Source organism: Choloepus didactylus, chromosome 1 (genome assembly GCF_015220235.1).
Source record: "Choloepus didactylus isolate mChoDid1 chromosome 1, mChoDid1.pri, whole genome shotgun sequence".
Taxonomy (NCBI): domain Eukaryota; kingdom Metazoa; phylum Chordata; class Mammalia; order Pilosa; family Megalonychidae; genus Choloepus; species Choloepus didactylus.
This window is the reverse complement of record NC_051307.1, coordinates 133,938,876-133,961,863: the sequence shown is the minus strand read 5'-3', so window position 1 is coordinate 133,961,863 and position 22,988 is coordinate 133,938,876. Positions and strand designations below refer to the sequence as shown.

General features: G+C 36.3%; 1 protein-coding gene across 2 annotated transcripts in view; it reads left to right on the top strand.

Annotated features, from left to right (window-relative positions):
* The window catches only part of PPM1L (protein phosphatase, Mg2+/Mn2+ dependent 1L), a 382,513-nt gene that overhangs the window by 38,933 nt on the left and 320,592 nt on the right, over positions 1-22,988 (top strand). The window contains exon 1 of one of the 2 annotated variants that reach the window (XM_037841578.1): positions 7,028-7,116. The exons of the other annotated variant lie outside the window; for it this stretch is intronic. The gene's annotated coding sequence lies outside the window, so the exon portion shown is untranslated. Of the gene's footprint in view, positions 1-7,027; positions 7,117-22,988 lie in introns of those variants that run through there. 2 annotated transcript variants of the gene reach the window in all.

The following is a 22,988-nucleotide window of genomic DNA, read 5'->3' as shown; positions in this document are numbered from 1 at the left end:
TTTGTGTGTTTTTAGGAATTTGTCCATTTCATCTAGGTTATCTAATTTGTTGGTGTACAGTTTTTTATAGTATCTTCTTAAATCCTTTTTATTTCTGTGGGGTTGGTAGTTACGTCCCCTTTTTTATTTCTTATTTTAATTATTTGTGTCCTGTCTCTCTTTTTCTTTGTCAGTCTAGTTAAACGTCTGTTGTTTTTATTGATCTTTTCAAAGAAACAACTTTTGATTTCATGGATTCTCTCTATTGTTTTTAAATTTTCTACTCCATTTATCTCTGCTCTAATCACTTTTGTTTCCTTCCTTCTGTTTGCTTTGGGTTTAGTTTCCCCCTCTTTTTTCAGATCTTCCAGTTGTGACATTAGGTTTCTGATTTGAGATATTTCTTCTTTTTTAATGTAGGCATTTAGAGCTATAACTTTCCCTTTCAGCACTGCCTTTGCTGTGTTCTACAAGTTTTGGTATGTTGTGTTTTTGTTTTCATTTGCCTCAATATATTTCTTAATTTCCCTTTTGATATCTTTGATCCATTGGTTGTTTAAGAATGTGTTCTTCATTTTCCACATATTTGTGAATTTTTCAGGGTTCTCTCTTGGTTTCTAGCTTCATTCCATTGTGGTCAGAGAAGATACATTGTATGATTTCAATATTTTTGTATTTATTGAGGCTTGTTTTGTGGCTTAACATATGGTCCATCCTGGAGAATGATCCATGTGCACAGAGAAAAATATGTATTCTGTTGCTGTTGGGTGAAGTGTTCTATATTATTCTGTTAGGTTTATAGTACTGATCAGGTCTTGTATTTCCTTATTGCTCTTCTTTCTAGATGTTCTATCCATTACTGAAAATGGTATATTGACATCTCCTACTATTAATGTAGAACAGTCTATTACTCCGTTCAAATCTGTCAATATTTGCTTCATGTATTTTGAGGCTCTTCTGATAGATGCTTATATATTTAATTGTTATGTCTTCTTGTTGAATTGACTCCTTTATCCATATATAGTGACATTTTTTGTCCCTTGTAAAAGTTGTTGACTTAATGTTTATTTTATCTGATATTAGTATAGCTATCCCAGCTCTCTTGGTTACTGTTTTACATGGAATATTTTTTTCCAGCCTTTCACTGTCAACCTACTTGTGTCTTTGAATGTAAGGTGAGTTTCTTGTGAACAACATAAAGTTGGGTCATTTTTTTTTTTTTAAATCTATTGTGTTATTCTCTTCCTTTTGACAATAGAGTTTAATCCATTTACATTTAAAGGTACTACTGATAATACAGGGCTTTCTTTTGCCATTTTGTTATTTGGCCTTTTAAGTTTTATATTGGTTTATGTTCCTCAATTTTATGTTAATTCTTATCTTCATCTTTATTTGAGTTTTCGTAGTGTACCATTTTGAGTCCCTTCTCATTTCCTTCTGTATTTTTTTTCAGATATTTTCTTTGTGGTTAACAAGGGACTTAAATTTAACATACTTATTCTAAAACAATCAAGTTTGATTTCATACCACCTTATTCAATAATATACATGAACCATGTTCCTATACCTCTCTATCCCCCACCTTTTTGTCATTCTTATTACAGATTAACTCCTTAAACATTGTATGCCCCAAAGCATAGACTTATCATTGCTTTTGATGCATTTGAATTTTAGAACCCATACTGGAGATCTCTATTGCTTTATGCCACTTTAATCTGCTGTCTAGCATCCTTTCCTTTCAATTTAAAGGCCTCCTGTTAGATGAGATGGTGTTCTTTCTCAGCTTTTGTTTATTTGGTAATTTCTTAATCTTTTCCTCATTTTTGAAAGACAGTCTCAGCAGATATAACATTTTTGATTGACCATTGCTTTCTTTTAGCTCTTTAAATATTTCATCCCACTGCCTTTTTGGCTCCATGGTTTCTGTTGAGAAACCAGCATTTGATTTCGTTAGGGCTCCCTGTGTATAACACATTGCTTTTCTTTTGTAGCTTTCAGACCTATTTCCTTGTCCTTCTCACTTGACAGTTTAACTACTGTGCTTCTAAGCATGTTTTTCTTCAAGTTTGTCCTGTTTGGTGTTCACTGGGTTTCTTGAATGTGTACTCATGTCTTTTGTTAAATTTGGGATGTTTTCTGTCATTATGTTTTTGAATATTCCTCCTGCCCCTCTCTCTATTTCTTCTTCTTCTGGGACTCCCTTAATGCATATTGATATGCTTGATAGTGTCCCAAAGGTCTCTTCGGCTCTGTTCACTTTTTTATTCTTTTTTTCCTTCTGCTCCTCAGTCTGAATCATTTCAATTGTGTTATCTTCACTGATTCTTTCTTCTGCCATTTCTAATCTGTGGTTGAAACTCTCTAGGGAATTTTTCATTTCAGTTATTGTGGTCTTACAATCCCATATTTCTCTTTGGTTCCTCTTTAAAATTTCTACCTCTTTATTGAGATTGTCATATTGTACATTGATTGTTTTCCTGATATTCTTTAGTTCGTTCTCTGTATTTTCTTTTATCTCCTTGAGCAATTGAAGGTTGTGTTTTTAAAAGTCTTTGTTTGGTGTGTCCAAAGTCTGGTCATCTTTGTTGATATTTTCTGAACTTTTATCTTGTTCCTTTGGATGGGCCATCATTTCCTGTTTCTTTGTTTGTCTTGTAATCTTTTATTGTACACTGTACATTTTAACATATATATTCATGCTGGGATTTAGTCTATGAGTTCTTTCTTTGTTAATTTTGTATCCAGCTTGTGATGTGGCAGAGATTTTGTTGAGTACTAAGAGCTATGAAAAAGAAACTGTGAAATCCGCTTTCACAGTTTTTGCAAATTGGCTGTGTGTTGGTTGGCGCTCTCCTTCAAAATTTAGCCCTTTTATCAGGAAGATCAGCTTGTGGTAAAAGTTGGAGGTCCTCTCATCTTTTCTTAGGCAGAGTCTTTTCCTAGGCTTGCATTTGTGGCTTTAGGAATACCCCTGTTTACAGGAATTCAAATGCCTATTCTACTCCCTCTGAAATAGACTTCCTTCCCTCCTGGGTGCTCTATTGTATGTCAGTACTGCTTTTCCTTAGGCTTCTTTGACTTCATTGTTTCTTACACTTCTTTAGCTCTCTCTAAGCTGACTCTCCCTGCAGGTCAAGTTGTAGGAGGGTGGGCCAGAGATGAATGTCCTGGTTCAGTCTTTCGGGCTGCCACCTGATAGATTGGTACTGACATACAAGTACCATAGTATGTGCATGGGGGTTACACTGTTCCTTCCAGAAAAGGGCCAGGGACCCACAATGGGAACATAGTCTGGCTTGACACCACTACAGGGAAGTGGTGAGGGAGGGGCCAGCAAGGACACCATGAGCTTCTCCTATCATTGTTTTGAGTTTTCTCTTCTTGATTTGGCACTCACCCAGTTACTGCAATCCTTTAGCTGTTTGTTTCCCAGAGTTTTGAGGACAATGACCCTGCCAGATTTTGCTAGTTGGGGGAATGGCATCTGGTGTGTAGTAAGCCATTATCTTGGTCGACTAGAAGTCCTCCTTCTGGAAGTTTTTAATCTTTTCCAGTTGGATAGATGAAAAATGGTATTTCGTTTTAAGTTTTATTTTGTAATGAGTAAAGTTAAACATTTTTTTTTATGAGTTAAAAGTCTTTTGTTAGCATTTTTAATTTGCCAATTCCTTGTTTGTGTACTTTGCTCATTTTTCTATTTTGTTGTTGGCTTTTCTTATAAATTTGTAAGCAGTCTCTCTATACAAAGAAAAGTTGGCTTTTGTTATATGAGTTGCAAATATATTTTTATAGTTTGTTATTTATGTTTTGATTATCTACATTTTTTCCTTTGCTACTTATGCAGTTGTTACATGTGAAAAATTCATATGATGTCAAGTTTATCAAGCTACTTGTATGGTTTTGTGATTTTGTGTCTCACTTAGAAAGCACACATTTAGAGATGATTAAAAAAGATCTTATCTATTGTTTTCTTCCAGTTTTTTAAAATGGATTCATTATTTTTGCTTTTAATAAATGTGAAATACTTTGTGAGAAATGAGTTAAATAGAATATTTGTTTAATTTTTCTATCTGTTTGAAGTGCAACTTTATTGAATACTAAATTCTGGTTTATATTTTGGGTCTATTTCTGGATTATTTTCTATTTCATTGTTTTCCATGCAACCAGTACAAATAAACTTTTGATTATGATAACTTTGCAATATTTAAAAAATCTGGAATTTTCCTGGCAATTCTAGTGGTCAGAAGAAAAAGCCTTTTGTTTTTTATCTGACCATTAGAATCAGCCTATCTTGTTGCAACAAAGAAAGAAGAATTCTGCTGGTGTTTGTATTGAGATCTCTATCTTTATAATTTGATTTAGATGATAAATTGATAATTTTGCTCTACTCAGGAACAGAATACTTTATTAAAGATTTCTATAATTACTTTATTAGAGTCTTAAAGTTCATCATATGAATCTTTTACTTTTCTTGTTAAACTTATTCTTGGGCTTTTTTGTTGTAGTTATCACTCTAACAGATGAGATCTTTTATGGCATAATGTTTTCTAATTGGTTATTTTTATATACAGGAAAGTCACTGTGCTGAATTTTCTTACTGTATTAGTTTTTACAGTTGTTTGTCAGAGGTGTTGTTATCCAATCATATTAGGTGTTTGCCTCCTGCTTTTCTGTTTGTATCTTATTTTTTCCCCTCTGCTCTAATTGTATTGACTTATACTTGTAGAGTAATGTTAAATAATAGTGGTGATAATGTGCTTCCTTGTTTTGTTCTTGAATGTAGTAGGGTTGTTTCTAGAATTTCATCATTAATCATGATATACACTTTTAACTTCAGATGTGTGTATGTGTATAGTTAAATTTTTATTTTGAAATACTTTTAAACTTATAGGACCATTACAAAAACAAAACAAACCCCATACAGAACTCCAGTAAACCCCTTCCCTACCCGCCCCAGATACCCAGCTCCATCAGTTTTAACATTTTGTCACATTTGCCATATCATTCTATGCATCTATCCATCTATCTATCTGTCTTTTCATCTATCTGTCATTTCATTTTCTAGACACTCAAGTTTAGGTTGTATACATCGTGTTCCCTGAACACTTAGTACTGCCATCTAGATTTCCTAAGAGTAATAACATTCATTTATGTAACCACCTTAAATGCAGTTATCAAGTTCAAGAAATTTAAGTTAATATGAAGCTTTTTGTCCATGGTCCAATTTTTTCCATATGTCCCAATAATGTCTCTTTGACACTTTTCTCCTCCCTTCCTAGATTCCTTCCAGGATCATGTAATGCATTTAATTGTCATTGTCTCTTTAATTGCACTTTTAAAAACATTGTGGGAACATATATACAACACAAAATTTTCCATCTCAGCCACTCCCCAAAATAGCATTTAGTGGGATTAATCATATTCACTGTTGTGATACCCTATCCACCTTCCATTGCTTAAACTTTCCCGTCTCCTTAAGAGAAATCCTACACCCATTATGCATTAACTCCCCATAACTCACATTTCCCCTGTCCCTAGCAACATGTACTCTAATTTCTGCCTCTCTAGGCTTTCGTATTCTCTGATATTTTCTTTCTAGTTATCATGGGGCTTAAATTTAACATCCTAAATCTATAACCATCTCATTTACTTTGATCCCAACTTAACTTCAATGATGTACACAAACTATGTTCCTATGCTCCTCTGTCCCCAAATTATGTAGTTCTTGTCACAACATGTTTATACATCACGAGACCAAACCATTGATTTATCATTACATTTTATGCATTTTCTTCTAAGTTCCTATAGGAAGTAAAAGTTGGAGTTACAAACCAAAAGTACAATAGTATCGGCATTTATATTTACTCATGTCATCATCTTCATTGGAGATTTTTTTTTTTTTATATGGCCTTGATCTGTTGTCTGTTGTTTTTTCCTTTCAAGCTGTTACTAACTCTTTATCATCTTTTATAGGTCTGGTCTGGTGGTGATGAACTCTCTTAGCTTTTGTTTATTTGGGAATGTCTTAATTTCTCCCTTATTTTTGAAAGACAATTTTGCCAGTTATGGAATTTTGGTTGGAAATTTTTTGCTTTCAGCAATTTAAATATGCCATTCTACTGCCTCAGTACCTTCATGGTTTCCAATGAGAAATTGGCATTTAATCTTTATCGAGTCTCCCTATTTTTTGACACGCTGCTTCTCTTCTGTGGCTTTCAGAGTTCTGTCTTTATATTTGGCAATCAACAGTTTAAAATATACCACGACATGGGCCTATTTGGGTTTATCCTGTTTGAAGTTTTTTGAGTGTCTTAAATGTATAATTCCTGTTTTTTCTTAAATTTGGGAAGTTTTCAGTCATAATTTCTTTAAACATTCTCTCTGACCCTTTCTCTTTTTCTTCTCCTTCTGAGACTCCCACAATGCGTACACTGGTGTGCTTGATGCCTTGTCTCAGGTTCCTCAGGTTCTGTTAACTTTTATTCATTTCTTCTTCTTCCTGTTCCTCTGACCAAATTATTTCAACTGTTTTATCTTCAGGTTTACTGATTCTTTCTTCTCCCTGCTCCAATCTGCTGTTGAACCCCTCCAGAGAATTTTAAATTTCTGTTACTGTGGTCTTTAGCTCTGTCTCGTTCCTTTTCATAATTTCTGTCTCTCTATTATTATTCTCTTTGTGTTCATCTATCGTTTTCCTGATTTCCTTGAGTTCTTTGTCCATGTTTTCCTTTAGCTTTTTGAGGATATTTAGGACAATTTTTAAAATGTCTTTGTGTGGTATATCTTAGGTCTGGTTCTCCTTTCTGATAATTTATGATGCTTTAATCTTCTCCTTTGCCTGGGTATTGCTTCCTGTTTCTTTGTATGTTTTGTAATCTTATGTTAAAACCCGGACATTTTGATATTTTAATGTGTTATCATTTAAATTTAGACTCAGAGTTAAGGAACTCTGAGTTTCTTAAGCTTGTACCCAGCTAGTGTTATTACTGAGTTTTTCTTGAATGTCAAGAGTTAACAACAAAAAAAGAAAAAAAGGAGAAAGAAAACAAGTACCTTTTCTAGTCTTTGCAGACTGACTTGTGTTCTCCTTTGGGGCTTATCCATACAGTGAGTTTAGAGACTAGTTCCAGGCCAAAAGGTAGGTGCCTCCCTGATCCTTTCTTTGCAGGTAGCCCAAAGAATTCCTGTTTACATGGTTCCAAATGTCTCCTGTTCCCCAGGATATTTTCCTTAGGGTCTTGGGTGCTGTACTGTATGTCCTACAGGCAGTAATTCCTTGCCCCAAGCAGCACAGCTTGACTGCTCTCCTGCTCTCCCTCAGTGTTCTGTAGGAGAGCTCGGTGAGCTGTCTTGTACAAGCAGGGGAAGTTCTAGGAAGGTGAATCCCTGCACCTTGCCACCACCAGACAGATTGGTTCAGACACACGTGCTCTCAGTATGTACATGAGGTTTACTCTGCTCCCTCTGGAATGAGAGCCTAAGATCCATGCCAAACCTGTGAGGTTTGGGGAAGAGGCCAGGCAGGGTCCCACGACATCCTACAGCTTTTAGTAGCTTATTTTTTCTTGATTTAGTGCTTGCCTTGTTACTACAGTCATTTACCTGTTTTCTGGAGCCATGAAAAAGGTGTGTCTGCCAGTTCTTACTGCTTGTTCAAAGCTTCTATGGGAACTTGGAGCCCCAAAGCATCCCACTCTGCCATCTTGATCAGGGCTGGGGACAGATGTATATTTTTAAATCATGTGTTAAGGAAGTATATTCATATTTTGTTTTATTAAGAACTGTTAAAATAAGGAATTGATGTTGGATTTTAACATGTGTTTTCAAATTTATAAACATTATATTTTCTTCCTTTGATCTGCTAATATGATAAAATACATTGCTAGATTTCCTAATATTGAACCCTACTTATCTATATCACATGATCATGCATGTATTGTATTTTGAAAGATTGACGGATTCTGTTTACTAATATTTTCATCAGGATTTCTGCATTGACATTTACATGAATATTATTATGATTCATTTGCTGCTTATTAGTAAGATGATTCTGTGCATTTCTTTTTTTGAAGGTATTTGTATCAGTGTTTTACTGACATATAAGTATAGTTTGAAATCTCTCTGCCTCTTCATACTTAAACATTAAAATATCATTGTGATTTTCCATTCTATGAAGGTTCAGGAGAATTCACCTGTGTAACTTTCTGGGCCTAGTACTTTGCGAGGTAGGGCTTTGACATATTTTTTAGTTACATGAGCTATTATGAATCTATTTTGATGAGGTGTAACACTGATTAATGACATAGCATGCATATATTTGAAATTTAATTTACTTGTGGGTGTTTAGTTTATCATTTTTAGCATTTGAAGTTTTACTGATATTCATATTTCTCTGTAGAACCTTAGAAATAAGGGATGCTTCATGCAAGGATGGTTCAACATAAGAAAAACAATCAATGTATTACAACACATTAAAAACTCGAAAGGGAAAAATCAATTGATCATCTCAATAGATGCTGAAAAAGCATTTGACAAAATCCAACATCCCTTTTTGATAAAAACACTTCAAAAGGTAGGAATTGAAGGAAACTTCCTCAACATGATGAAGAACATATATGAAACACCCACAGCCAGCATAGTACTCAATGGTGAGAGACTGAAAGCCTTCCCTCTAAGATCAGGAACAAGACAAGGATGCCCGCTGTCACCACTGTTATTCAACATTGTGCTGGAAGTGCTAGCCAGGGCAATCCGGCAAGACAAAGAAATAAAAGGCATCCAAATTGGAAAAGAAGAAGTAAAACTGTCATTGTTTGCAGATGATATGATCTTATATCTAGAAAACCCTGAGAAATCGACGATACAGCTACTAGAGCTAATAAACAAATTTAGCAAAGTAGCGGGATACAAGATTAATGCACATAAGTCAGTAATGTTTCTATATGCTAGAAATGAACAAACTGAAGAGACACTCAAGAAAAAGATACCATTTTCAATAGCAACTAAAAAAATCAAGTACCTAGGAATAAACTTAACCAAAGATGTAAAAGACCTATACAAAGAAAACTACATAACTCTACTAAAAGAAATAGAAGGGGACCTTAAAAGATGGAAAAATATTCCATGTTCATGGATAGGAAGGCTAAATGTCATTAAGATGTCAATTCTACCCAAACTCATCTACAGATTCAGTGCAATCCCAATCAGAATTCCAACAACCTACTTTGCAGACTTGGAAAAGCTAGTTATCAAATTTATTTGGAAAGGGAAGATGCCTCGAATTGCTAAAGACACTCTAAAAAAGAAAAACGAAGTGGGAGGACTTACACTCCCTGACTTTGAAGCTTATTATAAAGCCACAGTTGCCAAAACAGCATGGTACTGGCACAAAGATAGACATATAGATCAATGGAATCGAATTGAGAATTCAGAGATAGACCCTCAGATCTATGGCCGACTGATCTTTGATAAGGCCCCCAAAGTCACTGAACTGAGCCATAATGGTCTTTTCAACAAATGGGGCTGGGAGAGTTGGATATCCATATCCAAAAGAATGAAAGAGGACCCCTACCTCACCCCCTACACAAAAATTAACTCAAAATGGACCAAAGATCTCAATATAAAAGAAAGTACCATAAAACTCCTAGAAGATAATGTAGGAAAACATTTTCAAGACCTTGTATTAGGCGGCCACTTCCTAGACTTTACACCCAAAGCACAAGCAACAAAAGAGAAAATAGATAAATGGGAACTCCTCAAGCTTAGAAGTTTCTGCACCTCAAAGGAGTTTCTCAAAAAGGTAAAGAGGCAGCCAACTCAATGGGAAAAAATTTTTGGAAACCATGTATCTGACAAAAGACTGATATCTTGCATATACAAAGAAATCCTACAACTCAATGACAATAGTACAGACAGCCCAATTGTAAAATGGGCAAAAGATATGAAAAGACAGTTCTCTGAAGAGGAAATACAAATGGCCAAGAAACACATGAAAAAATGTTCAGCTTCACTAGCTATTAGAGAGATGCAAATTAAAACCACAATGAGATACCATCTAACACCGGTTAGAATGGCTGCCATTAAACAAACAGGAAACTACAAATGCTGGAGGGGATGTGGAGAAATTGGAACTCTTATTCATTGTTGGTGGGACTGTATAATGGTTCAGCCACTCTGGAAGTCAGTCTGGCAGTTCCTTAGAAAACTAGATATAGAGCTACCATTCGATCCAGCGATTGCACTTCTCGGTATATACCCGGAAGATCGGAAAGCAGTGACACGAACAGTATCTGCACGCCAATGTTCATAGCAGCATTATTCACAATTGCCAAGAGATGGAAACAACCCAAATGTCCTTCAGCAGATGAGTGGATAAATAAAATGTGGTATATACACACGATGGAATACTACGCGGCAGTAAGAAGGAACGATCTGGTGAAACATATGACAACATGGATGAACCTTGAAGACATAATGCTGAGCGAAATAAGCCAGGCACAAAAAGAGAAATATTATATGCTACCACTAATGTGAACTTTGAAAAATGTAAAACAAATGGTTTATAATGTGGAATGTAGGGGAACTAGCAGTAGAGAGCAATTAAGGAAGGGGGAACAATAATCCAAGAAGAACAGATAAGCTATTTAACGTTCTGGGGATGCCCAGAAATGACTATGGTCTGTTAAATTCTGATGGATATAGTAGGAACAAGTTCACAGAAATGTTGCTATATTATGTAACTTTCTTGGGGTAAAGTAGGAACATGTTGGAAGTTAAGCAGTTATCTTAGGTTAGTTGTCTTTTTCTTACTCCCTTGTTATGGTCTCTTTGAAATGTTCTTTTATTGTATGTTTGTTTTCTTTTTAACTTTTTTTTTCATACAGTTGATTTAAAAAAGAAGGGAAAGTTAAAAAAAAAAAAAAAAAAGAAAAACAAGGAAAAAAAAAAGATGTAGTGCCCCCTTGAGGAGCCTGTGGAGAGTGCAGGGGTATTCGCCTACCCCACCTCCATGGTTGCTAACATGACCACAGACATAGGGGACTGGTGGTTTGATGGCTTGAGCCCTCTACCATAAGTTTTACCCTTGGGAAGACGGTTGCTGCAAAGGAGAGGCTAGGCCTCCCTATATTTGTGCCTAAGAGTCTCCTCCTGAATGCCTCTTTGTTGCTCAGATGTGGCCCTCTCTCTCTGGCTAAGCCAACTTGAAAGGTGAAATCACTGCCCTCCCCCCTACGTGGGATCAGACACCCAGGGGAGTGAATCTCCCTGGCAACGTAGAATATGACTCCCGGGGAGGAATGTAGACCTGGCATCGTGGGACGGAGAACATCTTCTTGACCAAAAGGGGGATGTGAAAGGAAATGAAATAAGCTTCAGTGGCAGAGAGATTCCAAAACGAGCCGAGAGGTCACTCTGGAGGGCACTCTTATGCACACTTTAGACAACCCCTTTTTAGGTTCTAAAGAATTGGGGTAGCTGGTGGTGGATACCTGAAACTATCAAACTACAACCCAGAAGCCATGAATCTCGAAGACAGTTGTATAAAAATGTAGCTTATGAGGGGTGACAATGGGATTGGGAAAGCCATAAGGACCATACTCCACTTTGTCTAGTTTATGGATGGATGAGTAGAAAAATAGGGGAAGGAAACAAACAGACAAAGGTACCCAGTGTTCTTTTTTACTTCAATTGCTCTTTTTCACTCTAATTATTATTCTTGTTATTTTTGTGTGTGTGCTAATGAAGGTGTCCGGGATTGATTTAGGTGATGAATGTACAACTATGTAATGGTACTGTAAACAATCGAAAGTACAATTTGTTTTGTATGACTGCGTGGTATGTGAATATATCTCAATAAAATGATGATTAAAAAAAAAGAAATAAGGGATGCTTCTTTAACTATAATGTGTGAAAACATTATATGTGGGTAAGAATGTAGCATAGTTCTTTGCAAACATGTAAGTAAGTAAATACGTAACAGTGGAGTAATTTGGGGAAGGCAAAGTGGTCTGAGAGAGAAGCAGAGAATCCAGTGGGTAGTACACCTTTTTTAGTGAGTGCTCTGTCTAGTGGAGAGGGTCATATTTGGGAACTAGACGTAGGACAAGAGGGAGAGAGGCTGTGAGGTGAAATGCTCTGAGAATAAGATGTATCACTGTCATGAAATCTTGGTGAAGGCTATGTTACTTGTTACTTGTGAATACTCTGTTCACTTGAATCTTCCGTTTTGGAAGTGGAACAGAGTGAAAAAGTCAAGCTGCAGGAAAGCCACAGAGGGATGGCAGATCTTGCCATGGGGAGATGAGCCATATCTGGGTCATTAAAGGGTCAGCATTTAGATTTACATGTGTAACAACTTTCATATTTTCTTATGTATGTTGGTCATAAAGTGTGTTTGTTTGACTTGGGGATGGCATTGTTGGGGATTGTGATCTGGTAGAGTTATTTTCAGGTTTTATCTGTATAGTGTTCATTCACAGAGGATTCTAGGCTCTAGTGGGTTTCCTTAAGTCATCTTTCAGTTGGCAAGTAGAGAGATTCAAATAATTTTTGACTTGTAAATATTCTCACTGACTCACAGTATTTTCATGCATTGTGCCCAGCTCGATTAATGCCTCTCTGTTTTCTCGTCTTACTCACTAGTTTTATTCGGCTAAGGTCATAAAAACAGTCATTGTGCTAGGCATTCTATTAGACTCCCAGTTATCATGAGACCATTTAAAGAGGGTCATAAAATGAAGAATTGGGTGTATACATAGAAGAAGGAGTGGAAAGGGCACACAGGCTTAGGGTCAGTCAGATGTGAAGTCATGTCAGTGTTGCCATTGAGTAACTTCCTAGACCACTAGTTCCTCATCTGTAAATGGTAAATAGGGATAATAATGTGTACTTGCAGACTTTTGTGAAGATTTAATGAGATAATGTATCTGAAGAACCTGGAACCCATAGTTAAAATTTAACAAATTTCTTAATCATTTCATTCCTGTTTCCCTTAATAGCTTTTATTTTAATCTTATTGCAAGATTTTCTTCAATACTAGTTCCATTTCTTTCATTGACTCATTCATTCATTGAAAAATCATTCACTGAGCATCTACTCTGTGTCAGAAACTGTTGTAGGGGCTGGGATTAGAGAAGTGACCATAAGCCATGGTCCCTGTGCTTATGAAATTTGCAATCTAGTGGGCAGATGGAAAGGGATAAAAAACAAATAAATTATGACAACACGGATGAACCTTGAAGACATAATGCTGAGCGAAATAAGCCAGGCATAAAAAGAGAAATATTATATGTTTACCACTAATGTGAGCATTGTGAAAAATGTGAAATAAATGGTTTATATTGTAGAATGTAGGGGACCTAGCGATAGACAGCAAATAGTGAAGGGGGAACGATAATCTAATAAGAACAGATAAGTTCTGGAGGCTAAACTTAATGTTATGAGAATGCTCAGAATGACTATGGTTTGTTAATTTCTGGGTGGTATGGTAGGAACAAGTGCGCAGAAATGTAGTTATTTTAGGTTGTTTGTTTTTCTTATTCCTTTGTTGGGTTATAGTCTATTTTCTTGGGGTAGAGTAGGAACATGTTGGAAGCAATGTAGTTATTATAGGTTATTTGTTTTTTCTTATTCCTTTGTTTTGGTTTTGTTTGAAATGTTTTTTTATTGTCTGTTTTTTTAATTTTTTGATGAAGTTAAAAAAAATGAATGAGTGAAAAAAAGTAAATGAACAATGGGGGGAGAAGGGGATTGGAATGTTTTGGATGTTCTTTTTTATTCTGATTTTTATTTTATTTTTTGGAGTAATGAAAATGTTCAAAGATTGATTGTGGTGATCAATGCATGACTATGAACAACTGATTGTACACTTTGAAGAATTGTATGTTATGTGAATATATCTTAGTAAAATTGCATTTAATAAAACATAATACATATGGTACGTATTTTTGAATGGATGTTATCTTTCAATAAAATGTGTCTGTTATAAAAAAACAAATAAATTAGAAAATATCAGGTGATGAATAGCAATGTGATAAATATAAACAGGGAGAAATATAAATAGAATGTTAGTGATGCTTCTTTAGATTGGATGGGCAGAAAAGGCCACTTGGATAAAGTGACATTTTACTGAGACCTGAGAAGGGGCCAGCTATGTTGACATCTGGAAAGAACATTCCAGAAAGAGAAACCAACTAGTGCAAAGGTGGCAATGAACTTGGTTTGCTCCAGGAGGAGAAGGGTGCATCTGTGCAGAAAAGGGCCGGATCTGGAGGGACCGCACAGACCAGTGTCTGGTGTTTGGTGTAAAGGGGAGTTTGCAATTTCCCACAGGCCTATTATCTATTTTTCATGGTTGAATTGTTGTGGTAATAGTCTAATCTCACATGCTCCTGGATAATATAGATAATACTACCTTTTGGGGGAGAATGAGAATGAGAGCCTTATCTTAATATAGCAAGGTAAATGCATTAAAAATCAAGGTGAGGCCTAATGCACGTACTGATTTTTATGTTATTATATTAGCTAATGAGAAGTGAGTAAAGTAATACGCTTGAATAATTTATTATTTTTCCTAGTGCCATTGAGTTTAGGTATCTTGTGACATAATACACACTTAGATAATGGATTTGCATTGAACATTACTTATACTTGTTTTAAAAATAAACTTTTAATTTTAAAACCATTTTAGATGTGCAGAAAAGTTGCAGAGATAGTACAGAGAGTTCCTATATACCCATGTGCCAGTTTGGATGTATTATGTCCCCCCAAACTCCATTGTCTTTGATGCAATTTTATTGGGGCAGACATATTAGTGTTGATTAGGTTGGAATCTTTGATTGAGTGTTTCCATGGGGTAGTGACTTAATCAACTGGGTGAGACCTTTGATTGGATAATTTTCATGAAGGTGTTATCCCACCCATTCAGGTGGGTCTTTATTAAATCACTGGAGTCCTATAAAAAGAGTTCACAGACAGAAGGAGCTCAGAGCAACTGAAAGTGACATTTTAGAGAGAAGCTACAGCTTAGAGACACATTTTGAAGATGGCTGTTGGAAGCTGACACTGACATTTTGGAGAAAGCCATTTTGAAACCAGAACTCCGGAGCAGATGCCAGCCACATGTCTTCCCAGCTAACAGAGGTTTTCCGGACGCCATTGGCCATCCTCTGGTGAAGGTACCTGATTGCTGATGCCTTACTTGGGAAATGTTATGGCCTTAAGACTGTAACTTTGTAACCAATAAACCCCCTTTATAAAAGCCAATCCATTTCTGGTATTTTGCATAACAGCAGCATTAGCAAACCGGAACACCCCATATCCAGTTTCCCCTATTAATAACGTACTAAGTTAGTATGGTGCATTTTATCACAATTAACCAATATTGATACGTTATTATTAACTGAAGTCCGTACTTTTAAAATATTTCCTTAGTTTTTACCTAATGTGCTTTTTCTGTTTTCAGATCCCATCCAAGATCTTGCATTATATTTAGTTGTCATGTCTCCTTTTGTTTCTGTTGGCTGTGACACTTTCTCAGACTTTCCTTATCTTTGATGACCTTGACAGTTTTTGTAGAATGTCTCTTGGTTTGGGTTTGCCTGATTTTTTCTCATGATTAGGCTGGGGTAATGGGTTTTTGGAAAGAAATAGAGTATTTTCATCACTTCATATCAAGGGTACATGCTTTCTACATGATTTATCACTGTTGATATTAACCTTAATCATCTTGCTGAGGTAGTGTTTGTCAGTTTTCTCCACTGTAAAGTTACTCTTTTCTCCCTTTTTCAAAATTTTACTCTTGGGAAGCCACAATGTGCAGCCCACATTTAAGGAAGAGGGGGGTTATGCTTTACCTCCTTGAGGGTGGAGTAGGATAAAGGTATTTTTGATAGGGAAAAAGACAACAGATTTGAAACTTGTAGGTCACTGAGATCTGTTGTGTTTTTCAAATATTAGAAAAATGGATCTTAGAACTGGATGGGACTGTTCTTTAGGCAAGCAAACTGAGTTAGAGGCAGATAGAGTTCACCGTTGGGAAGGACTGAGATAATTGAAGTGCTACATCTGCAATTTCTGTCTCAGGTTGTTAAGATCTGTGGCATTTGCGGTGATCTGTGGGATCCTTATTGAACAAAAAGCCATTTTTCTCCCAGACTTTCTGACTTGTTTTCTTTTATGTGTGTGCGTGAAAGGAAATATGGTGATAACTGCTTCTTTCCATTTGTAAGTAACTCAGCCCAACATGGTATGCATGCTATTTGATTTCCATGAAATTCAGTTCTTCCATGCATTGATTTTTAGAAGTTGAACTTTGGAGATTTTATTGTTATTTTTATCTGGACAGATTCAACTTGTGGCCTATGGAAGGAATGTTTTAATGTGTCGTATATTTAGATTCTGTGGTCAGGAATGTCAGATTACTTGTAGAAGTAATAGAAAAGATCACTCTGTAAAACCTGACAGTTGGTGAGTGGGAAAAAGTGCATTCTGAGTTGGCTGAAGGATTTGAGAACCCTGCTGTAGTTGGTGTCCCCATGTCAAATGGCTCTTTTAATGGTGATAAATCTCTAGCTTCCAGCCATATGCAAATAATATGAAGTTATAGATCACAATATTCACCGAAAAGCATTTGATGTGTGTTTAAGGGTGGGGGAAATGTTCACTTTGTAGTTTGATTTGCATTTTTAAAAAATTCCTTCCAGGGCTAGCATAATTTGTAACAAGCAGCAAGCATCATCTGTACTGTCTATAAACACTTAGCCCCTTTTGTCCTCGTTACAAAGCATGTAGTTCTTAATGATCTAATTAATCCAATTACATCCTTTGAGAGCAAATTTTTCTTCACTTTATGGAAAGAAGAAACCCAGGGGGTGGTGGTGGTGAAATGATCTGATTTGAGGCTATGGCTGAACCTGGGAGAATATTAGTCTTGGTTGGCTTCCACAGGGTCCATATCTGACCTAAGAAAACTAAAGCTGCTGCTTCAGCTTTAGCAGGTGAACCTCACCCACCATGCAGGGAATAATGCCTCTAAGGGAGGAAGAAATGTTACTTATGGACTGGAAAATCAGATGGTAATGGGAAGGTACCACCTAGATAGCAGATTATGTAATGCTTTGCCATATCTTTTCTGCAATATTTGATCTATTAGTAAGTAATTTTTCCAACTTTATCATTTTTAAAAAAACAGATACTACTTGTTTATATAGAAGGCTTGGTGTATTTCTAAGTAACTCTAGAGCAGAGTTTTTCAACCTTGACATTATTAACATTTTGGGCTGGATAATTCTTTGTTGTGGGGTTAGTCCTGTGCATTGTAAGATGTTTAGCAGCATCCCTGGCTTCTACCCACTAGATGCCAGAAGTAACACAACTGACCAACCCCTAGTTGTGACAAGCCAAACTGTCTTCAGACATTGACAAATTGCTCCCAGGTGGGAATGACTGCTTCTAGGGTTAGTGACCTTAGGCCCCCGTTTTGACCACGATATATAACTTGCCCAGTTCTGTGCCTCAGTGTTGGTCTCCTTTTCTCTGGCTGTAAAACAGGGACATTATTTTTGCCTTTTTATCTTGTCTCTAGGTCTGGTTTAGAAGATAAAACACTAACAAGTAACTTGGTGTAGCAAATTTTTCTTGACACAATATTGAACAGTTTTAAAGTAATACAAATTATATTTACATGTGAAGTACATCTCCCCCAGGTGATTTTAGGCGATCTTCAGTCATTTCTTAATTTTATTCTTGTTTTTTTTTTTTTCTACTTTTAAGAAAACTGCAAAAATTTTCTATTTAACTCTTTATGAAGCCTCCCAGGACTCTCTCAGCAGTTTTTATCTGCAGTTTTTTGGTCTCAGAGTGGCTGTGTAAACCAGTGCTCAGTGCTAGCGACTTCAACTACTTATTTCCCTTAAGGAAGATCTCATGAAAGCAATCTCAGGGAAGTCCTTTTACTGCCTTCGCCCAGGTCTGAATTTAAAGTGGATAAAGGGAATTCTTTCCAATCAGGGAACAGTCAGCAACAGGGACTTCCTCCTTTCAACCTCCTCCTCCCAATTCAAAGCTGGGAGCCTAGGAAGACCCAGTTGTTTTCTTTTCTCCCCACCTGGCATTGTTGGCCTGGGATTACTTAAAAGAATCAGTCTCCACATTCTTTGTGCATTTTATGCACACTGTGGGCAAAGTTAGATGGTGTTTGCTTGAATGGCCCTATGTAACAATGGAGTAAAGCTAGAGAAAACCGATAAGCACCTCCTGCCTTCATTGTCTTCTTTTGGATTTCCGTATTTATACCTCTCTTTCTGGGAGGTATCTGTTGTTTCTGGGGAGGGACTTGGAGGTGTGGGTGTGGGCTGGGGTTTGGAATGAACAGCCTGGAGTCTGACCAGTATTTCTGGGCTTCATCTCTGCTACCTCTTTTCCTGCTCCACTCATCCCCACTTTTGACATATTTTTTACATCAATCAGCATGTTATGCATCTTATTTTGGGTGATCTGAAAAAAGAAGAAACCCTGAGAAGAATGTAAACATAAAGTATCACAAGGGTATCAGTTACATAACTTCACTTTTTCTTTTGTGGGTCTTCAGTTAGCTTAAATATTCTCTCTTTTTACATCTGATACGTTTGGCTATCACAGGGAAGGAGAGAAGCATAATGACTAAGGGTTTGAGCTCTTGAGTTAGAGGATATGCTTTTAAATTTGGTTCTGCCCCTTACCAGCTCTGTCTCCTAATTTCTTCATAGGATTGGAGTGTGGATTAAGTGAGATAATGTCCTTTATCTAGCACCTAGTAGTAGCTTAATGAAATGTTCTTTCTGTCTTACAACCCCCCCTTCCTTCCTTTTTTTATCCTTCACCAACTGAAACCACTTAATTCCAAATATGTTGAACAATTTGGAATATACAAAAGGGCCTCATCTCCTATCAATCTCCCCTTGCTCACTCTGCCAGCCTTTCTAATCTTCAACACACCAAGTATCTTCTAGCCTCAGGGCCTTTGCACTTGTTATTCTCTTTGCCAGGAACTTTCTCTCCCAGATATCTACTTGGTTTGCTCCTTTACTTCTTTTAGGACTCTATTCATGTCTCTTTTCAGGGAGGCCTTCTCTGACTACTGTATATAAAATAGAACTTGCCTTCCATTTTCTGGTACTATTTTCCTCTGTACCACTCAGCATCTATTGGCGTATTATTTGTTTTTGTATTGTCTGTCTCCCCCAGCTAGAATATAATTGTTATAAGGTCAGGCACTCTTTGTTAATTGCTATATCCTCAATGGCTAGAACAGTACTTGGCTCACATTTGGTACTCAATATACATTTATTGAATGCAAGCATAAATGAATATTATTTTATATCCATGATACATTTTTTTTTAGTTTTTCAAGAAAAACTTGTGTGTACCGATTTTAAAAATAAATGATTTAAATTGTCTCTTATTGTCTTTTCAGAATATCACTTAATTTAGAGGTGACCGTTTTTAGCCATCAGTGTTTTATATTAAAATATGATTTCTTCTGAGGCTTTTTTCCTTTATATGGTTTTCATTTTAGAGAACTTTTAATTGTATCATTAACATTCTTGCCTGTAGGTCACTTTTGTGTAGTGGCTTGGGAAAATAGGAAGAGACCTATGTTCTACTTTTATCAGTCTTTTGTGACCTTCAGCTGATTGTCAAAATCTTTAGTACTTTTCTTATGGAGAATTTCAAAATACCTAATATATTGAGGTGGATTTTCTCAGTAACCTAAAATAGTATCGAGAGATGTTTTGTGGCCAAAAACCAGTTGGCTGCTGAGGGGAAAAACTTTGTTATCTCTGAAAGAATAACATGCTATGTATGTTTAACCAACCAGAGTTGTGGTCATTTTTATTTTAGCAGTTCTGATGATAATGAAGGTTGGATATTGTACTTGCTAGCCAGGTGATTTGTCATGTATCTTTTTAAAAACTCTCACCTAAGATGCTGTCTTATTTCTGTTCTATTTGCTGGTGTTTCAACTGTGATTCTGTGTGCCTAGACTTTCATGAATTGACAAAGTCCTCTGAGAACAGGAATGCCTGGTATCTTAACATTTGATGGCTTTCACATATTATCTGTATTTTTATTTCAGGTGGGGAACAATGATTAACAGTTTAAACAAATTTTTAAACAAATTTTGATAAGATGTATTTTTTATATGCATCAGTTTACATGTTCTATGTGTGTGTGTGTATTTTTTTTTTTTAAGAAAATAAGACTGCATAAAGTTTTCTTTTTCTATTGATTATTGGTATAAAGCCTGTTCAGAGAGTGTTCTATTTTGTTAGGTAATCTTTCACAATTTATTTGAAAAAAATGTAGAACTATAAATATGTTTTCTCAGTGGGGGAATGATGAGGATTACTCAATGTTTCCCGATATTCAAAAGACAATTTTTTTTGTCCTTTTAGCAAAGATGACAGAGAAAGCAAAAATATTTACTGTACCTACTTAAACCATCCCAAACATTGGTAACTTTTATCTGGGAGGTATTTCCATTTTAGGGCCAAACTCAGCCTTTTCTGAATATGAGCATAAAACCTTTTCTTTGAAGGACATTTTGCAGTTGGAACAAAGCAAAATTTGTTAAATAAATGGATTTAATATCTTGCAGGACTGGAGAAGTAGTAATACTTTATTTCTGGCAACCTGGGACAGAGAATACTTGAGATTACCAGCCCACAGGTCACACAGTGAGGAGTGTTTCATGTAGAACCCACCTATATTTTCTAAGTTTTATGCACATCAGTAGATGATTCAAATTGTGTTCATGCCCATATGCCAAGGAGTTTGTGTGCTAGTATGATGAAAGTTGCTCCAACAGAGCAGTCCCTGGCTATTTGTGCCTAGGTAAACTGTTGTCTCTTGTCTTCACTCAGGAGACTTCGGCAGCTTTTTTTTTTTCTCCTTTCCAAACTGTGTCCCCTGCCTCCAGTGCATTTCTCTTTCAGTATTTTTCCTGTACTACAGCATCTCAGCCTGGGTTAATTTAAAGTGTACAAATTGTCTATAGTATATCGGAGTTTGGGGGCTTATATTATCTACAGATTAGATATGCTACATAGATTCACATTGCTCAATTCTGGTTGGCTCAGTGTGACCAATAGTTTGAACTTACATGGTCATTTCCAGCTCCCTTCTAATTTCTCCTTATTTTCAGCCACTGTCTAATCTGGGCTAGATCTATTTCTATCCATTGCCTTGGTCACTGGGAAAGCAACTCCCCCTTCCCTCCCAACCCAGTCCTTAGCTTTAGAAGTTCTTTGCTTATAACTTCACAAAAGGCATCATGTGGCTAACCTGAGTTCTGCTCTGCATCCCCTATTCAGATGTGCTGTTCTAGGAATTAACTCTACAAAACTCCTGTTTAAATTACTCTTTATATTGGAAAGCCTCATCTTTGCCTTTTTGGTCCCACAATATTTCAGAAAGCTCCAGTTTTCTCACAACTCAGCCCATCCAAGATTCTACTTTTTTTTTAATCTCCCTGGGTTCCCTATGCTACACCACACCAGGTGTTCTCTGGGATCTGTGATTGCTTGGATCTTGGGGAGCCTGGTCATGTGATTAGGAGAGGAGAGTCTGGTTTTGTTGTGGCTAGGCTGTGGTCTACCATCTAAGCAAGTGCTAGAAACCTACAAGCCAGAGTTCAGAATGGAGGCTTAAAGATGCCTATGTGATCCTATGCAGGTGAGCAATCCACTCTGTTAGAATTCTTTTATTTTTAAAAGGTAGGCAACAGGATCTCATTTAATTGTTAGGAAGAGCACTAATGTTTATCGAGCCCCGTGCCAGGTACTTCATGCATGTTGTCTTTTTCAGCCTTCCCAGTGATCCTATGTTGAAGCAAGTGCGTGGCAGAGGCATTTGGGAAAACATGAATATGGATACACACATGTGCACACATTATTTATACTGTAAATTCTAAATGTGCCAAATAAAGTCACACTAGAAGACTGTGTAGTATAACAGAAAGGGCATGGGTTTTGGAAAGTTACAGAGACCTTAGTTTAAATCTCACTTTCACTTGGCAAAAGCAAAGACAGTGTTTTGGTAATATAACTGGGCATAATTAAATTTTTTAAAGTAAAAACAACTCACTACCCATACTGTTGGTGTGGCATTATAGGCTCTGTGGAGGTAGAACATGGATTTCATTAGGAAAGAGAATGGCAGAATTCTCTTGGATTAACTGCAAGATTCCTCCACTGTCTGAGAAACACGAAGAGGGGAAAAAAGAAGACAGTGCTGGCCAGCTGGTCTGGCTGCAGTATTAAAGTGAAACCCTGGGTAGAACTCGACACTTCAGTGAAAATATGCTTAGGGGATCCAGGAGTGGTAGGAAGAGGTTATTTTGTCTTTCGATAGGCAGTCCTATACTCATTTTTTTTCCTACTTCCCTTATGTGGCATCACTAATCCAGGCCTCTCTCCTTGGCAGGACCGAGCCATCTGATGATTTGTTTAATCAAAATGACATTTTCTTTGAATAAGTACTTCCAAAATTAGGAACTTGTGCCATACTTTAAAGAAGCCCTGGCAATTTTGAACAAATACTGATTTCTATATCAAGAAAAAAATTGAATTAGCGTTCCAGGCAAGTTAGAATAAGACCTAGTGAAAAATTTTCATGTTATTGATACATATTTTTCTAGTGTATGTATATGCTTTGTGGGTTCACTATGGTGACTCTATTTTCTTCCTGAAAAAAAAAAAAAAGCCTCTTCTAATGATTTTAATGCTATTTTTTTTATTTAGTTATTTAATTATGCATGGTAATTGAGGGATGGAGAACTATTTTTCAAATTAAACTTTGAGCCTTCATATTCAAAAGGCATTTTCCCTTTTCTGCCTATAGAGCTCTAATATAGCTGTTTTGAGTTTATGTAATATTTAATAGTTAAAAATATTTGTAAGCTCCTTAGCCTAGAGATTGTTAAATGTTATTTAACTTTTAAACAGTCTCTTCCCTCTCAAAGAAAGGACC